The sequence below is a fragment of the Rhincodon typus genome, chromosome 5 (assembly GCF_021869965.1).
Source record: "Rhincodon typus isolate 14 chromosome 5, sRhiTyp1.1, whole genome shotgun sequence".
NCBI classification, from domain to species: domain Eukaryota; kingdom Metazoa; phylum Chordata; class Chondrichthyes; order Orectolobiformes; family Rhincodontidae; genus Rhincodon; species Rhincodon typus.
In genome coordinates, this window is record NC_063336.1 from 40922263 (window position 1) to 40943237 (window position 20975).

The window sequence follows — 20975 nt, forward strand, 5'->3', positions numbered from 1 at the left end:
TTTTCTATCATTTATTTTCCTTAGTTGTGACATATTTGATCTCCAACCGTTATTGTCCCTAACCCTGATAAAGAATTTGATGCATCATCATTGTGTAAATCCATGGGTGAGTTTACTTTCAATTAAAGTTTTGCATATCAATATATGATCCATGAGTTGAAATGGGCAATTGTTTTAACATTTTCCAACATAATACTGTATTAGACATCTTAACTCAGTGGCTGCAATAAATTGCAATACATGAAAGAAAAGATGTATTTATTTTCAACTCAACTGTAAGTATCAACTTTTTTTTACTTATTAAATGACAATTGTTATTGGCAAGGTGACTTCTTCCTATCCCCAATTACTTATTTATTTCCATGTGTAATTTCTTTTTCCTGAATGTTTGCAGCATTTTTGAATGGATATGATCTTCATTCAGGTGGGTTGTTTCCACATGAATCTACCAGATGGTTATAAACCCCTGCAACATGTTTTTTTTCTAATATATAGACATTGTAAGGGCCTTTCAATGATAAAAGTCTCTTGAAGCTTTCCTATTCAGCAGATGATCAAAGAATTCAAGGGTCCAACAGTGAAGGATCACCTTGGGCCATTGTGATGTCAACATATTATGGGCATGATTATTATGTAATTTCATTTATTTCTGAAGTCTTTAGCAAATAAAACAAATTTGATTTAAAACAGTGCTGACACAATGGGTAAAATTTAATGGAATTGATGTCGGATCAGCCAGCTGGTTGGTTCCTTCTGAAGATAAGGTCCGACTGAATTAATTACCTATCAGACACTTAACTAACCAGCTTCAGGCCATCCTTCAGATTCAGGACCCTGGAAGAGGCATTCCTGCCTGCCACGAGCTCCCAGTTCCAGTCAGATTCTGACAGCTCTCCATTACAGGCAGCACTACCAGAAGCAATGACAATTGCCAGTAATGAGCCCAGGGAGAAGCCTTGGACCACTGAGGGACCAAGATCAAGGAATGATTGGAATTGCAAAGGAGTTAGATTAGAGGAGGGGAGGCAGAGGAATCAGAGACAAGGCCAGCAAATTAGCTTGCAGTGTGCACCCTCCTTCAGATATTGGGTTACTTGATCAGGTACTCAGTACCTTTGAAAAAAGCCACCACCACCCACCCCAATCTGTCCTTCTGGAGGTACAGAAAAGATGTGGCACTCACATGCAATCCCTGAGCCAGCACAGCATTCTGGTGAGATCAGGGAGAATTAGTGTCACCTCGCTCAATGTTGAGCTCAATTGACAACTTGTCCCGAGTTGATGGGTATCCCTCGAGGGCTCATTTCTGCATCCAGCAAAATTGTATGAGCTTTTCCTGCTGCAGAAAATGTGGCCTTTTCCATGATTTTAGTCAGCCTGGCCGCCATGCTGCCTCAAACAATTAGAGGCTGAGTTCAACTATTATTTATATTGTACTAATATAATAGCTGATTTTAGAATCAATTTACATTAGTACACATATAACTATACCAGACATCAGCTAAAAAAAAATCTGTCTACCAGTGGGGGCAGCATGCTGACTCAGTGGTTAGCACTTCTGCCTCATGGTGCCAGGAACCTGGGTTCGATTCCACTCTTGGGTGACTGTGTGGAGTTTGCACAATCTCCCTGTGTCTGTGTGGGTGCTCTGGTTTCCTCCCACCTTCCAAAGATGTGCAGGGTAGTTGGATTGGCCATGCTAAATTTTCCATTGTGTCCAGGGATGTGCAGTCTAGGTGGATTAGCCATGGGAAATGTGGGGTTACACGGATGGGGTCAGTCTGGAAGGGATACCCTTCAGAGGTTTGGTGTGGACTTGATGGGCCAAATAGCCTGCTTGCACACTGTAGAGATTCTATGAAGGCAGTGACAACAAGCAGATCCATTGAACTCCCAATTGGCTTGTTTTTTTAAACTTAAAACATATACTTCTAATCAACCTATTCAGAGATGTTATTGCACAGCTCTGGAATTGTGGAACTTGTACCCAGATCCAGAGACCAAGACACTACCACTATGCCACAAGAGAGCTGAGTTCCGAATCTCAGCTGAATTGGTGAATGAATGGCAGCTGCATCCCACTCCTTAACAGTCAGAGTAACCTAGAGGGAAATTCATGATCGACTCCTCTCCTATCTCCTTGCAGCCAGCTCATGTCTTCATTAATGAGGTCCTGGTTTAGGTAGCTTGTCCATAAAGCCTACAAGGTATGTTTGCACTATAAAAAATTTTTTAAGTAGAACGATAAATAATGCATTATGCATCCCAGCTCCCAAAGCTAACAAGATTGAGTATTCAAGAATATAAAAGATTTGCATCTCACATTTCTTTGGCAGGTAGTCAAACAGATTTACTGATGATAGAAAGATCATTAAGCCAGAAAACAGATTTACATTGTACGTTTTATATGTCAGGTTTAACCTGCAACTGATCACAGCCTCTGCAGAAAAAATAGCATGGCCACACACAATCCAGAATAAAGTAAAAATAATAAGAAGCTATCATTAAATTTAATTAACGTGCTATGATTATTTCATGCTTGTTAACATTCCTTCAATCTACTTGGGTTCAAATCCATTAAATACAAACTTGTTACAACCAGATAAAAGTATTGTTACCTTCTTCAGTGGTAGAACAAAATGGAGATCTTCAGCTCCACGTCAACTTCAGTGTAGTTCTTGTATTTCTGTAGTTACCATGGAGAAAAGAAAATGATTAAACAGTAACTTATTTTGGATTCCTACTGGTAATAACCAGCCAAATATTGTGGAGGAGCTACTCAAACTTTTAGGTTTTTATTGGCAGTCCATTTCTATCAGACAGATTGAGGAGACAAGACCAGACCATTTCCTTTTTGTTTTAGCAAGAGCAAAAATTCAGAACTAAGTTGAATGCTGTTGTCATGAAAATGAGATCATGAAAATTATAAGAATTTTAGATTGAATTTTGTTCAGAACATCTCATACAATTTCTGCATGATTCTTTTCTTATCGATACAAATAGCCAGATTTTGAATGTGTTTGCCTATTACCCTTTTCTTGGGATTTTTGCAACTTCCTATCATGTGACTTTTTCAAGATGATTGCTAATGGCAGGTTATCCTGGAAATACTAAGGATAGAATTTTCTTGTCAGTGGAGCGATGTGGGTGGAAAAATGTGGTTAGAATAAATAAATTGGAATCTCATCTGAGAACAAATTTTGCCATTTTCCTCTTAAGCTTTAAACAGTGACTCACTATTGAATGGTGATTGCCTTATTTCTATGCATGTGCATTTCATTATCGCGCACCTCATTATTATCTCAACTCGCCTTTTCTCTAAGCCACTTCCAATTCTCCTTCCTTTGCTGAAACTAGACAGTGTAGGTTCCTGACACGAAAGTGAGAGCTGGGCAGCTGCGTCTCACTGATCACTTGTCACAGCCTCATCCAATTCTGTCTTCACCAAAACAAGATCAGAAATCACAGGACACCAGGTTATAGTTCAACAGGGTTATTTGAAAACACAAGCTTTCGGAATCTCACTCCTTCTTCAGGTGTTAGTGACAGAGGTAGTATCAGATACAGAATTTATAAGTAAATGATCAAAGGGTCACACCACTGATGAGGATGTATTAAACAAACTTAAGATGCTGTTAAACTTTGAAAAATTAGAAGGTTTTAATTGATTAATATGTAGATGTAAATCCATGAATTCTTCTCAAGTCACTGTCCTGACAGAACTAAATGTTTCATCAGTGTAAAGAAGAGGTGACATTTTAGGTCAGACACTACATGTTAGGTGTGAGATCTTATTTAGAATCTGTTTGTGTTTTGGTTTGGAGTCATATTTCTGAAGTAGGAATTTATGAAACGCCACATTGACTGACTGTCTATAAATTGTGTGCTTTTTGAACAAAACAGAACGTATCTGCAAATAAAAATTCACCCCATAGATTTGTGTGTGTGTGTGTGTATAAGAGAGAGAGAAAGAGTGTGTTTGTGTAGTGGGGTCACATATAGAGCAACATGAACACAAGACCCTGCCTGAGGTCTTCCTCATGGTACCGATCTTGGCTATTAGCCTCTGCTTGGCGACTCTGCATTGTTGTGTATCCTGAAGACCACCTTGGAGGATGTTTACCCAAAGATCCGGGCCGAATATCCTTGACCGCTGAAGTGCTCCCCCTCAGGGAGGAACATTCCTGTTTGGAGATTCTTTGTAGTGTCTGCATGATTTCGCCAATATACCATGCCTCGGGACATCCTTGCCTGCAGCATATGAGATAGTCAATGTTGGCAGAGTCACATGAGTATCTGTCATGCACGTGGTGGGTGGTGTTCCCACATGTGATAGTAGTGTCCATGTCGAAGATCTGACATGTCTTGCAGATGTTACCATGATAGAGTTGTATAGCGTTGTGGTCAAGTTGCCCTGAAGGCTGGGTAGTTTGCTGTGAACAATGGTCTGTTTAAGGTTTGGCGGTCGTTTGAAGGTGAGAAGTGGAGGCGTGGGGAAGTTCTTGGTAAGGTACTTATTGTCATTGATAATGTGTTGAAGGTTGTGAAGAACATGGCGTAGTTTCTCTGCTCCTGGGAAGTACTGGACGACGAAGGGTACCCTATCTGCCGTACCCCGTGTCTGTCTTCTGTGGAGGTCATTACGGTTTTGCGCTGTGGCACATTGGAACTGGCGATCAATGAGTTGAGTGTTGTATCCTGTTCCTACATGCTTCTTCACAGCCTTCAACACAGAAGTCTCTCACACAGATCCTCTCTCATACACACACTATCTCTCAAGCACACACACAAACACACACACACACACACACACACACTTTCTCTCTATCTCTCCCCCCAGCACACGCATGTGTGCACACACACATATACACACTCATGTGCACACATGCACTCTCTCTCTCCCATATACACACTCCTCTTTCACACGCGTGCACACACACACGCATACAGACACTCACTCACTCTCTCTTTCCCTCCTCACACACACACACTCACTTTCACTCTCTCCCCCCTCACTCACACGCACACACTCACTCTCTCTCTCCCCCCTCACAAGCGCGCGCACACACAGGCACACACACACACACACTCTCTCTCTTCCTTCTCTCTCACACATACACACAAACACACATGTAAATCTATGGGGCGAACTTGTATTTGCAAATACATTCTATTTTGTTCAAAAAACACACAATTTATTGACAGTCAGTCAATGTGGTGTTTTATAAATTCCTACTTTAGAAATATAACCAGCCTGACTCCAAACCAGAACACAAACAGATTCTAAACAAGGCCTCACATCGAACATGCATTATCCGAGCATGCATACATAATAAATCTGTGTCTGATACTACCTCTGTCACTAACACCTGAAGAATGAGCGAGGCTCCGAAAGCTTGTGTTTTCAAATAAACCCGTTGAACTATAACCTGGTGTCGTGTGATTTCTGACCTTGTCCACCCCAGTCCTACACCGGCTCCTCCACCTCATGTTCAACAAAACAACCATATATTCTCAATGAATGCCATTCTCTTCCACCCTTTGTTGACATCAGCAAACCACCGGCTCTCGATCCAGCTCTCATAGCATTTCAGCCTTTCAATTCTGATTAAGGTCATTTTGGAGCTCAGGGGCACTTAAGACATGTGTGCTTCTGCCAGGAGTCTGAAAGAACTGCAGATACTGGAAATCAGAAACAAAAACTGAAATTGCTGTAAAAAGTCAGCAGGTCTGGAAGGATCTGTGGAGAGAAATCAGAGTTAACGTTTTGGGTCCAGTAAATCTTCTTTACACCTGATGGTATCCAGGAAAAGGTTGGTATTTATGCAGAAGCTGGGGGAAGGCGTAAGGAGTAAATGACAGGTGCAGGTAGACTCTAAAGAGAGAGAAGAACAGTTGGCTAGAGAAAGAAATGGGTAAAGATTAGTCAGGCAGAATGAATAGTGGTTGATGGGGACTATTAGTAGCTGATAATGGGTACTGTGTGGTAGGAGCCCATGTGACGACAAGGTGTGTGGGGGTTGGAGTAGGGGTATGGGAGATGGTGCCTCAAGCTCTAAAATTGTTGGACTTGATATTAAGTCCAGAAGGCTGCAGATTTCCCAAGTGGAAAATGAAGTGCTGTTCTTCTTGGTTACGTCGAGCTTCGCTGGAGCACTGCAGCAAGACTGAGACAGAGATGTTGGCCAGGGAACACGGTGGCATGTTGAAATGGCAGGCAACAGGAAGCTCAGGGTCCTTTTTGCAGGCAGAGTATAGTAGTTCTGCAAAGTGGTCATCCAGTCCGCATTTTGTTTCCCCAGTGTAGAGGAGACAACATTGTGAGCAGTAAATACAGTATACTAGATTGATTAAAGTGCAGGTAAAATGCTGCTTCACCTGGAAGGTATTTAGGGGCCGTGGATGGTAAGGAGGGAGGAACTAAATGGGCAGGTGTTACACATTTCATAGAATCATGGAATCTCTACAATGCAGAAAAAGGCCATTCAGACCATCAAGTCTGCAGCAACCCTGCGAAGAGCATCCTTCCAGACCCACCCCTCATCCTATCCCAGTAACCCCACATTAACCATGACTAATCCACCTAACTTGCACACCTTTGAACACTATTGACAATTTAGCATGGCCAATCCACCTAACCTGCATATCTTTGGACTGTGGGAGGAAACCAGAGCACCCAGACATGGGGACAACATGTAAACTCCATACAGACAGTCATCCAAGGCTGAGATAGAACTCAGGACGCTTGCACTGAGAAACAGCAGCGCTAACTATTGTGCCACTGTGCTGCCTCCACTTTCTGCTATTGCATGGAAAGGTACCGTGGGGGCATGGGGACATGTTGGGAGTTAAGGAGGAGTGGACCAGGGTGTCCTGGAGGTAGCAGAAATGGTGGCTAATGATCCTATGGATGTGGATGCTGGTGAGATAGCAGGTGAGGACAAGACGATCCTATCACAATTGTGGGAGGGAAGAGAGGGTTTGAGGGCTGAAGCGCAGGAGATGGTCAGACCCAGCTGAGGACCCTATCAACTGTTATGCTGGGTAATCCTTAGTTGGCAGGCAGAAACAATGAGTCTGTATTCTAGGAAGGAGGTAGAAGATAGAAGTACAGGGTTGGTTGACTATGAGCTTGGAGGTAGTGGAGGGGAGATCACCAGACTGTTGTTGACGCAATGGCCTCATCTTACATTGTGGGGTCATGGTCCGGAGGAGATCAGAGAAAGTATCTGAGAACTGATGCTCAGCCTCTGCAATGTAGAGGTCAGTATGCCAGACAACAACAACACCACCTTTGTCAGCAGGCTTAACTATAAAGTCAGAGTTCGATATGAGAAATTAATTTGTTAGTAATTAGTGGACTAGACCATGGGATCATCTTCTGCTTGAGGTTGACCAGGTGTGTGGTCTTTGACAGTGTTCTGAGTTGGAGAGATCTTGGAATTCCCTTTGTCAACCAGTGGCAGACACATGTCAGTGATGTGCTCACTGGAAGGTGTTCCCGAGTCTAGTCCAAGTAAAGTGGCCATTGAGGTGAAAGTCTCTGAGCTGTTGGACAGTGCAGTTGAAAATCTTGCTGGTGAATCCACAGCGGGTTCAGTGGCTTTCTTGCTTTTCAAAGCTGGGGTGGAGCTGAAGGTCTCTGTCACTGCCTGCTTTTGGCTGAAACTCACTGGATGCTGGAAGTGCCAGCAATAAAGAACTGCCTAAGAATAGTACGAGCTTGTGTATGTCGAGAATGAGTTAACACTGGTGGTAAAGGGAGAGCAGCACAGCCCACAGGATTGGTCTCCCTATTCCCACATTGGTTGTGCTGTTGTCCAGCTAGCTTGAGAATATTCTCTTCATATAAACTTAGAAATCTTATGTCTACCCCCAGGGCTTCACCATCTCAGCACAGTTATGTTTAATTAATTTCTGGAATGAGACAAAGGAAAGGGTCAGATGAGAGTGCATGGAAGAAGCATCACCATTGATGCAGGAGCATGATAAATGGTGCAGTGTCCCCAGTGAGTGAGTACAAAAACACAGAGGGCATAAATAGTTTCTTGTTTTGGGAGGATGAGGTGGTTGAGAGCTGTTGTAGTCATAATGCATACAATAGTGAGAGTTGCAGCCTATGAGCCTTAGTGAGAAGTGTGTGCAGGGGTGAAGTTAGAGTGATTACTGACCCTGTGATTGTGAAGTAGCAGAAAGAAAATGGTGTCACTTTTCGTCCTGGAGTTTAGTTTATTATTGACCTTTCCTTGCTCTGAAAGCAGCTGCTGTCTCAGTCCATGCACCTGGTGGCATGGTCAGCTTTGGCAGTCAGTAGGATAAAGCACCACTTTGCTCTCCACCAGCACCTCTGGGTCACTGTCAGTGAAGCGGGGAGCAAACTCTTCATTTGTCTGGCCTATCACTCCGGTGGTAACAGCCGAGCACCACAGTGTTATGGCTAGTTCCTGTCCTGAAGCACCTGAAGTAATGCATAGCTGGGCTTTCATTATGCTGCCAGAGGTGTGAATGCTGCTGGAAAGTCCCATCAAGGGCAAAAACACCCAACTCTCTGGTTTTGTAATTCCACAAGAAGGATGTTGTCAAGACTGGCTGCATTATTAATGACGTGAAGAGCAGAAGATTGCATGAGAAAAGTCACTGTGAGACATTTTGGAAAGAGCACCATGCATCTCACTCAACAAAACACATTAACTTAAAATGGTAAAATTCAACTATCTGTTTACAATTTCTATATGAGATGAAATAACTTAAAGCTTCAAAAGTAAAAGATATCACAATCCATTAATAATGAAGTAATGCAGAGTAAATATAAAAACAGAATATAAAACAGAGTAGACTATAAATGGATTAATCAGCAAATTAGGAAGGAAATCTATCATCCTATGTCACAATTGATGGCAGTTAGTGTACTTTTAATTTTTATATTTAGTTTATAACCATTGCTTTGTGTTTTCTTGAAGTCACAGCCATTATTTTGACGTTAAATTAAGCTGCACTTAGTTCTTGGTCATTTAAAGAGAGTTAAAATATTATAACCTAACTGTCGTGCAAGTTAAATTAATTTTCACAATAATTTCTGAAAAATCATTTTAATTTAAAAAAGCAGCCAAATAAGGATTCTTAGAATGAAGTTGAACCAGAAGGTAATTTGGAAAAAAAAGTAACCAAACGTTATATTCCGTAACAATATATTGTGGAAGCAACTAGGGATAAAGTTATTTAGATTGAGTGAAATGGGCAATGAGGCAAAGTTAGTTTGTGATCTCATAGTAAAAGAACAATTGGGAAAATTGATCATAATTCAATTAAATTTTAAAGTGACATTCTCCAATCTTCAACAAGAATTTTACCTTAAAACACTCAATTTCATATGTATTAAGGGGAAACTTAACTGAGCGTAGTTAAATAGACCAAAACATATGGGAATAAATAAACAGTGGCAAAAAAAATTAAAAATATAATATAACTTGCTCAACTAAAATGCGTTACATTCAAAATACAAAACACAAAAAGTTAAGGACAGTAATAATTGAAAAGAAATGACTTATAATGTTTCAAAGAATATGAAACCCCGAGGATTGGGAATATTTTAAAAACAAGCAAAGGGCCACCAAAAATAATAACAAATTTAAAAAGAAAACATGAAAATACTCAGCAGGACTATCATAAGATTGCAATGTTATAAAATTAAGAGCAGGACTAGGCGTTTGGCCCATTAGGTCTGCTCCACCATTTGATAAGATCATGGCTGACCTGATTGTGGCCTTAGCTCAATTTTCCACCTTGTTCCCAATAGCGCTCAGTTCTTTTGTTGATCAAAAATCTGTCTAACAAAGCCTTGAATGTATTCAATGGCCAACATCTATTGCTCTCCATTGAAGAGAATTTCAATGACTCATGGGCCTTAAAGGAAAGATATTCTTCATCTCCACTTAAAATTGAAGATTCCTTACTTTTAAACTGTACCTCCAGTTCTTGATTCCCACATGAGAGGAAGTATCCCACCAGCATGTACCCTGTCAAGTCCTCTCAGAGTCTTATATATTTCAGTTTGATCTTCTTTCCTCATAAGAAGAACCCCTTCACACCAGGAATCAACTTAGTCAATCTTCTTAGAATTACAAGTGTATTTGTACTTAAGTGACAAGGCCAAAATATTTTCCTAATCTTCACGTTTTTTACATGATATACACCTGCCTTTTTTTAATACCCACTTGTATAACCTGTCCAGTCCCTCTACAGACTCTTTGCATCCTTCTCACATCTTACTTTCCTACAGGTCTTTGCATCATCAGCAAATTTACTACAATAGTCTGCTTCTTTATCCAAGTCATTGAAGAGTTGTGTTCCATTGATCCCCATGGACCTCCACTACTTACAGATTATCAACCTAAAGATGACCCATTTGTTCTGCCTTTCTGTTTCCCATTGGCTAGCTAATCCTCTAAACAGACCAAGCTGTCACCCTTAAAATCCACCCTGGTAGATATTTCTTCAAGAGCACTAATAGATTTGTTAAACACAATTTCCCTTTACATCCTTTTTGAAGGATCAGAGAGCAGAAGAATTGTATGTTAAACCAAAAGTACAACCAGTTACAAGCTCATTCTCAATTCTGGAATGAAGGGGATTTAATATGAACTATTATGACAATAATTAGTTTTATGAAAAGCAAAAGCAAAACTTACATAAATTTAGTTTGCTTGGTGTCTACAGAAAACTGGAATGTATCTGCCCAGAAGACAAAGTTCCTGGATTTAGATGGTTCCGTTATTCTTTCTGAGCCAACATGTTGTATTACAATTGTTACTAAGCTTGTTATGGTGGATGTTACATTTGGAAAGAACTGAGATATTTACTGTATCGTCAAACTGTGTTGACTTGTTTCTGACAAGACTTGTTTTGACTTGGAAGAATCTGTTAAAATTGTTGAATTAATTCAGTAAAGCCTGACATTGCACTAATATGAACAGCAGCTGGCACCTACTAAATGGCACATAAGTTCGATTTTGGTCTAAATTTCCTTCTTTTGAAGAAATAAATTCTTGTAAATTCTTTTCCAACCTGCTAGTCATCTTGATTGAATGCTATACTCTGTCTATAATATTTATGTCAATAAAGCTTTTCAATATCTACAGAGGTACTCTCTGAGCTTGTTATTTGATTAAATTTAACATTCAAGATCTTTGAGAGTCTATTTAATATTCCATTAATTACAGCGGCTCATTTTACAAATTACAGTATTAAATTTTAAACATAGATTTAGTTTTCTACAAGCTGTTTAGTTTGTATCATTTCATAAATTTTTAATGCCAGAGACATATGTGTACTAACTTGACAAATATACATCTTTTCTTATTTGACAAGAGTCTTACACAAAATTACTGTCAGTGGTATATTATTTATGAATGTATTGTATGTTTATATACACACGCAAAAACAGCCTTTACACAGCTGAGAAAGTCACACAAACACTTAAGAGATGAAAGAAAAACAGTCAACTCATCTAATTTGATCTCTTCTATTCTACTTCAAGAATCAATCTAACCATATTTTCATACTTTTCCCATCTCAAGTAATTTTCTCTTATTCCCTCAAGGATCAAGACTGAAATGGTTCATTCTTGGAATATTTCAACCAAACCTGTTCCAATTTTGTATATGCCTGGAATCCTGTATTTTACTGCATTTTGCCCCACTGTTAATAGTCTTGAAATTATGCTATATGATTTTAATGCATTGTTCTCGTATCTATCTGCCTATGTTTGTCCACTGTAATAACAGCCTGTTTAAAGTAAATAGATTAGTATTTGCTTTGAAATAGTGATCAAAAATAATATATTTGACATGGTTTATTATGGCTTACAGGAACAATTGTGATATGTAGCCAGCTCACTGAAATGGAGCTGTGGCTGCCATCATTTCCATCTGGAACAAATTATCCAGGCCATTTTTTAATGTGGGCAGACATTAAGGTGTCCTAGAGATAGGGAAATAAGGAAACAAAGCATCTTGAAGGAGCTGACATGGTGTTGGGAGAGTAGAGTAAACAGGGAGCATTCAGGATGGTTGAAGATTTTCAATGTCCATAATTTGAGATAAAATATTTTGGAATGCACTTGTGAGCTTTTAAATGATTGGAGGTCTGCAAATATTGCACCGTTATTCTAAAAGGATCCAGAACTTATGCCAGATGATAATAGGCTAGTCAGTCAGACCTCACAAGTGTTGAATCACTAGAACCAATATTGAGAAATAGAATTAACTGTTATTTGGAGAAGCATGTATTAATCAAGTTTAAACGGCGTGGCTTTATTAAGGGAAGGCCAATTTAGTTGAATTCTTTTAAGGAAAGAACAAGGAGAATTGATGAGGGTAACGCAGCAGATGTTGCTTACATGTTAGTCCATGTAGCGGATTGTTAAGAAAAATTAAAACTCATGGGACAAAGTGAAATGCGTTAAGTTGAATTAAAAATTAGCTAAGTGATAGGAAACAAATGATAGGAGCAAATTACTGCAGATGCTGGAATCTGTACTGAAAACAAAAACTGCTAGAGATCACAGCGGGTCAAGCAGCATTCATGAAGAGAGAGCAAGCTAATGTTTTGAGTCTAGATGACCCTTCATCATCAGGAAACAAAAGATCACAGTTGATAAATGATTTGCAAATGGAAAGTGGTTTCCGGTGGGGTTCCCCAGGGCTCAGTATTTGATCTGTTGCTGTTTGAAATATATATTAATGATTGAGATTTAAATATGCAAAGCATATCTGGGAAATTTGCAGATAATACAAAAATTGGCTTAATCATTGATAACAAAAAAGATTGCTGTTAAGTGCAAATGATATCAATGGTTTGGATGAGTGGATGTAAGAGTGATAAATGGAATTCAGACTAGAGAAGTGCAAGTTTATGCATTTGGAGAGTAGAAATAAAGCAAGAGAACATACAACAAATACTGAGAGGTAGATGAAGTGAGAGGCCTTGGAATACATGTCCTTCATTGGGTGAGGTATTGGAGAGAAAAACAAGAATATTTTGCTGGAACTAAGCAAGACTCTAGTTAGGTCACAATTAGAGTTTTGTGGACAGTTCTGATCACCACATTTATGAGCACATAACTAGTTTAGAAGAAGTGCAGAGATGATTTACAAAAATGTTGCCAAGACTTGCAAATTGAAGATATAAGGGAAGAATGGATTGTCTAGGGTTTTTCTTTGAACAGAGGAGACTGAGGGGTGTTTTAGTTAAGATGTACAAAATAATGAGGGGCATGAACAGTGGACAGGGAAGTCTTGTTTCCCGTTTACAGATAGAGGGGATCATTGAGCAGATAGGTCAAAGGATTAGAGAAAGCATGAGGAAAACCTTCTTCATCCAGAGGAGAAGGATTTGGAATCCACTTTCTAGTTTGGTGGTTGAGGCAGAAACTACCAACTCATTTAAAAAGGAACTTGGATGTGCACTTGAAACACAAAGCTACAAACCAGATGATGGTAAGTGAGATTAGAATGAACAGTGAGTTAATTTAGCCTATGCTAAATGGCCTCTTTCCATGTTGTAATTTTAAAATTTTTCGATAGTTCTAATTTTTCCTCCTAAAATAACCTCTTTATCTAAGGAATCAGCTGAATTAAACTTTTTCTGAATATGTTTCAAATGTAGTTAATTCCTTTTTTAAATAACGAGTACAAAACTATACATAGTACTCCTGTTGTGGTCTCACAAACTCCTGTACAACTTCAGCAAAATCCTTACCTTTATATTCCACTCCCCTTGCAATAAATGACAACATTCCATTTCCTCCATAATCACTTTCTGTAACTGCGTACTAATATTTTGTCATTTATGTATCGGGACACCAGCTATTTCTCTACCTCAGAGTTCTGTCATCTCTATCCATTTACAGTTTTTCTATATTTCCTGCCAAAGTCGACAAGTCCACATTTTCCCAAATTATACATTTTTTTTTGCTCTTTGTTACGTTTGCCTCCCTTTATGGACTCTTTATACGCTCTTCAATAACTCACTCTGCTACTATCTTCAAGTCATAATCAAAATCATTAATCACATATCCAGTACCTTCACTGAAGTAATTAATGGATTTTGAGCAGTAGCTGATGGTGCTCAGCCTGGTAATCTGAAAGTAACATATTTATCCCTACTCTATGCTTTTTGTTAGTTAATTAATGCTTCAAAGTTTTTGAGAAGACTTGTAGCTCGGGTTGTGGATGAGATTGTAGATGTGCTCGCCAAGCCGATGTGTTTGACTGCAGACGTTTTGTCACCCTAATAGGTAACATCGTCAGTGTGCCTCTGGTGAAGCGTCGGTGTTATGTCCCGCTTGTTATTTATATGCCTCAGTTTGCTCGGGTGGGTGGCATCACTTCCGGTTCTGTTTGTCAGTGGAAAAACCACTGATGCGTTACCTTGTCAAATGCCTTCTGGAAATCCAAGTATACAACATCGAGAGTTTCCCTTTATCCATGTTGCCTGTTATGTTATGGTCCCAGATTGTCATAGAGTCATACAGCATCGAAGCAGGCCCTTCAGCCCACCATGTCTATGCCAACCAACAAAGACCAAATGACACTAATTCTATTTACCTACACTTAGTCCATAGCCTACTATGTCCTAGTATTTAACGGCTCATTCAGATGCTTCTTAAATGTTGTGAGAGTAGCTGCCTCCACTATCCTCTAAAACAGTGCATTCTATATTTCTACCACCTTCTGGGTAAAGAATTTTTTTTACTTCAGCTCCCCTCTAAACAATTTACTTTTCACCTTAACCCTGCACCCTCTGGTCTTGGACCCACCTGCCATGGGAGAAAGTTTCTCATGATTTACCTTAACTATGCCTCTCATAATTTTGCATACCTCAATCAAATCCTCCATAAAGGTCCTCTGCTGCAAGGAAAACAAACCCAGCCTAAACAATCCCTCCTCATAACTCAGATTTTCTATCCCAAGCAACATCATTGTGAATCTACTTTGTATACTCTCCAGTGTAATCACATTCTTTTGATAGCATGGCAGCCAGAACTCCTCAAAATATTCCATTGGTGACCTAACAAATGCTCTGTAAAGTTGCAACAAGACTTCCCTGCTCCTAAATTTTATTCCCCAGCTATTGAAGGCAAGCGTCCCAATGTCTTCTAAATGAATCTATCAACTTGCGCTGATACCTTCAGGGATCTATGGACTTACACACCAAGATTCTTTTGTTCCTCAGTACTCCCCAGAGACCTACCATTCATAATGTCAATCCTTCTGTTATTAGATATCCCAAAATGCACCACCTCGTACTTGGAGATTAAATTCCATCTGCTATTGCTCTGCTCAATTTACCAGCTGATCAATATCAAGCTGTACACTGAGACCATCCTCCTCACTATCAACAATATCACCAATTTTTATTTCATTATGTTAATACTGGATGTCATATCCCTGTGTAAAACTGAAATTGCCTTGATGGATCATGTTTTTTTACCTTTGCAAATTAATTACCAGGATGCTAAGTCACTGAAAATATTCACATAAGACTATCAATGTACTTTTAACTAAAGAACAGAAGTTTATTACACAGAGGAAAAGAAAAAGAACTAAATACATGACAATTTGGAAAGATCTTATCATAACCATTAAAAATAAACCTTCAACCTTTTTTTATTTCATTTACTGACACTCAACCTCAGTGAAGTTTCACTTCTGTCTTCATTCTTTAATGCATTATTCAACTGATGAGTTGCAAGAATTTCCTTTTGCTGACTTTCTACACATTCGCCAAATGAGATTCTCTCTGCCCCGTCCTGAGATACAAACTGACAGGCTGGTGTACCTACACCAAACAGACTTAATGGTTCAAGAAGGCAGCTTGTCATCACTTTCTCAAGGCCAATTAGGGATATGCAATAATTGCTGTCCCAACCATCAAAGCCTACATCACATGAACAAATCAAAGAAAAGACTAAATCACTGACTTTTCTCACTGAGCTGTAAGGAAAAATGGCCAGGGGTTTTTCCAGTTACCACCTCGAAAAGATTCTTCCAGTGATTTCTGTCTTCCCTCCTTTTATGAATAGAAGCATTAGATTTCCCATCTAATGGGATCTTTCCAGAATATAAGGGATATTTGAAAATTAAAATAAATACATCACTTATTTTAAGACTCTGTGATGAAATCATTCAGGGCCTGGGGACTTGTCAACCTCTAATTTCAATAAGTTTCTCACTAACTATTCTTCAATGGTCCCATTTTTTAAAAGATCCTCCCAGCCATCCACATCTTGATTTATAACTATTGCTGGAATATTCATTGTGTCTTGTACATTGAAGGCAGATGCAAAAGGCCTATTCAAATCAACTGCTATCTCCTTATTTTTCATTATTAATTCCCATGACTAACTCATTAGAGGGTCAATGCTCGCTTTGGTTACACTTTTCCCTTTAAATACCCATAAAATCTCTTACTGTACATTTATGTTTCTTCTAGATTTCTCTCATGATCTAGTTCTTCTTTCATTATATTTTAGCCATTCTTAGTTCTTTTCTACATGGTGTCCCATCTTTTGAACAGCTACTAATCATTATGGAATTAGGTGCTTTATTTTTCAGTTTGGTACTGTCTTTAACTTCCATAATTGGCAACAGATGGTGTATCCTCTTTCTAGTGTCTTCTTTTCTCAATGAAACATATCTTTGCATGTCTAATTACCTGTCCTTTGACCTAATTTCCGAGTTCACTTTTGCCAGCTCCGTCTTCATGCCTTCATAGTTGCCCTTATTTAAATTTAAGACACTAGTCTTAGAACCACTTTACTCTCTCCTCAAACTGAACACAGAATTCAAAAGTTTTATAAACTCAAAGTTTATCCATGAATAAGACAAAATGAATTTGATAAAAAAAAGCATGTCTTGAACATTATTGCAAACAAAATAAATGCAGTGCAGAACTAAATATGAAATTCCAACATAAATTAGGGTAGACAAAAAAGAACAGAAGTTGGAATCTATCCAATAAACCTCAAGGTTAGCTTTGCAATGAAGTGATACATTCATAAATTGATGAATCACAGCAGCGTCAGATAACTCCATGTAACTTAAACTGAACAATACAGGTAGATTTCCTAAAATGCGATAGTTGCATTCTTATGTGACTTTGCACTATAGAAAATCGCGCTTTAGAAAATCATGTTATAGGAAAATCACAATTGAAGAAAGCTAGGAGATAGCAAAAACTGCAGGAGTCAGAGTCAATACAGTATGGTTTGGATGAACACAGCAGGTCAGGCAGCATCAGAGGAGCAGGAGAGTTGATGTTTTGGGCCTAGGACCGAAATGTCGACACTCCTGCTTCTCTGATGCTGCCTGGCCTGCTGTGTTCGTCCAGCTCCACATTGTATCGATAGAAAATTGCTATATCTGTACAGCAGAAAATTTGCATTATCCAAACAGTGTCTACTATTCATCAAACGCATTGCAGCCAATTCATGTTAACGAAACACGCGTTATAGCAGAACGACCTGTAGCTGATGAATGAATCTAACATATAAGACTAGGCATGTGTATCTGGGGTTTAAATTTGAAAACATATTGCAAACTGCCTTGTGAAAGTCCTTCAACAGCACTAAAAGCACATATCAGACATTACTTGGTTGTAAATGAAGTTTTCACACTTCAGATCACAACCATTGAAAGGTAGTTCTGATACATCATGTATTCCTATAATCAAGACTCAATGGTCTCTCCACGATAAAAACAGAGAATAACCTTTTGGACTCAAACCGGTATCTCTGTGTCTCTCTCTACAGATGCAGACAGACCTACCGAGATTCACCAGCACTTTTAGTTTTATTTCAGACCTCCAGCTTTCACAGTATGTTGTTATTATCTTAGTTGTCTGATGGATTAGTTTCTACTGATGCTGTAAAGGTGAGGCAACAAACCTGCCTTTGAGGCATGGAATTCTATTAATTGAGCTCTGGAGACTTGCCAGTTAAAATGATCTTGCCTTGCAAAACAATGAATATTTTATCTGCTATGGAATCGAGTTTCAGAAAGTGGGAAAACCAAGGTCTCAAAAAAAGAAGGGGAATTCTAACGTAAGGCATTGTGGGTCTATTTCAATTGGCAAGGATAAGGGTGATGGGTAGATGGTACAGAGAGTTGGTATCTTGCGTTTGGTTAAAACTTCCATTTGTTACATTGCTAGAAATTGATCAGAGATTATACGATATTTTGATAAATGAATGTAATTCTATTGAAAAGGAGAGCAACTTTAAAATCCAAGGATTCCAAATACAGCTGTTAGCATTTTGAAAGTTAATCTTTTTGGACCCCCAGCTACGTATATGTATCCGACATCTGGAGCTTGACAATGATTCGGATTTTGTATTGAGTACATAACAAGCAGGTGGTAGATGGAGTAACAACAGACAGTGGGAGGCCCAATCGATTTTGGTGCTCAGCTCCTCATTTTCTTGCTAATTGGAGCTAATCATGCTGTTTTACATATTGATACTGCCTTATGCCTGCATTAGACAAGCAGCCTTCCCTCCCATTTGCAGACTTGCCTAAGTATCACACCAGGCAGAATTCTTCTGCCAAAATAATGGTTGAGGTGATCTGTTCACTGGATTTGTAACTGCTTGATGCCCATCTTTAACCTCCTGAAGACAAAAACAAATACTTCAGAACTGAGAAGGGAAAAACCATCTTAAAAATTCCTCCATGCCCCCATCAGGTAACTGAAACAATGTTATGTTCCATGGACCAAAATGTGCTCACTTTCTTTCTGTCTTAGCGAAAAACCAACCTGGCTCCCCTTGAATGCATAAAGGATTAGGAGTCACTGCAATAGTTAACAAAATATTCCAGAGTTAAACTAGCTCATGTAGTGTTCAATTCTTATCCGTTCGATTATTTGAGTTGGCAACATATTGATGCTCACTGTACTTGATTGAATAAATCTAGATGTGGAATCAGAGATGTCGAAAGAGCTGGAATCCAGAGCTAGAAACAGACATTTTAAGCACTGTAAATAAAATATGTTACACAACAGTAACTGGTGTTATCTCTGCATTGTCCAAAATGCATAACATGCACAACAATTGACAATCGAGATGGTTGAGAAAAATAATATAATTACTAGCCACAGCAGCATTCGTTTCTTTGTCTTGTGATCCACACATGTTGGGATTGATGGATTTTGGAGTTCAGGGGCCGCCAACAGTGGAGGCAGAATCTACCAACAGATTCAAAAATAGATATGTTTTGGATGAAAAACAGGAGAAAGGCCTATGGATAACAGGCAGAAAAGTGGCATTGATACCAGGATAAGAGCAGCCATGTTCATGTTAAGTGGTGGAGCAGGCTTGAGAAGCTGAATTGCTTACTCCTGCTCCTAATTCCTATGTTCCTCACCATGATCATCAAGAGTCTAGGTGTGATAGTGATGACCATGCATTGTCTTGTAGCAAAATACTGGTAAACATTCAAGCTGCTGACAGAAGATAGACCTACATTTGGTACAGTGGAAAATACTTCTGCAAGATACTTTGGGCCAAAGAAAATCATGATGATCGAATTACATGCATTTGTCAGGGGAATGGTGAACCTTAAACAATATGTGAAGAAAGGAACTATGGCAATGACTTCATGCTTATATTTTTTGGGGAAGTGCATTTTTCTTTTGCTTGTTGGTCATAAACTGCATAGAACATGATCAGAATTCACTGGACAATTCCATAAACGCCATTTTAATCATTAACATTCTAGATCAGTTGCTTATAAAATAACTTTTAAGATAACATTATTCCTGGATGGAATACAATTTATTCCCAACGCCTTCTTGGCAAGTGTCAATACTTTTTTCAAAAGCTGTCCTTGAGATTTTCTTGAGGGCAACATTTTGAGTTTTAGGGATTATGTTTTAGTTTTCAAAGGTTTAGTTTTAAGAAAATGAGCAAAACAAAACACAGAGAAAGCAGAGGAACTTTAAGAGTACACTTGCAAGTAACATCAAGATGGACAGCAGGTTCAACTGTGAATGTATGAAAAAAGAAGAGAGAAGCAAAGTTAACACAGACTCCTTAAAGAATGAGGCTGGGATGTTATAATGTTGAACCAAGAAATGGCATCAGTCATCAAAGTAGAAGACAACTAATAACATTCCAAAAATACTAACTAATAAAAGGGGCAAAATGTGAAAGGAAATAAACACAATAAATATCTCTAGAGAAAAAGGAACAGGGAAACTACTGGAACTAAAGACCAATAAGTTCCCTAGATGTGATGGGTTGCATTATAGGATATTAAATGAAGCAGCTACAGAGATATTGGATGCGCAGGTCATAATCATCCAAGAATCCATAAATTCCGGAAAAGTGCTGGAGGACTGGAAAACTGCCAATGTAGCACCCTTCATTAAAAAAATGAAGAAATCAGAAACAGGTAGGTATAGGCCAGTTATCTTAATATCTCTTATTGGGAAAATGTTAATGTCTATTATAAATGATGTAATAGCAGACCATTTACAAATGCATAACTTGATCAAGCAGAGTTAGTATGGCTGCATAAAGGGGAAATCACGCTGAACAAATTTATTAGAATCCTTTGAACAAGTAACAAAAGCAATATAGAGAATAGGAAGGCAGTGGATGTAATATATTTGGATTTTCAAAAGACATTTAACAAAGTACTACATGATAACTATATCAAATAAGAGCTCATGGTGTCGGAGGTATTTTATTAGGATGCAGAGAAAATTGGTAAATTAATAGAAGACAGACAGTAGGAATAAGGAGGATATTTTCAGAAGGGAACCTGTAACTAGTGCAGTGCAACTGAGATTAGTGCTGGGGCCAATATTATTTACAATACATGTTAATAACTTGAAAGAGGAAAGTGAATATACTATAGCCAAGTTTGTACATGTTACAAAAATTGGTTGGAAAGTAAGTGCTGAGGATAATA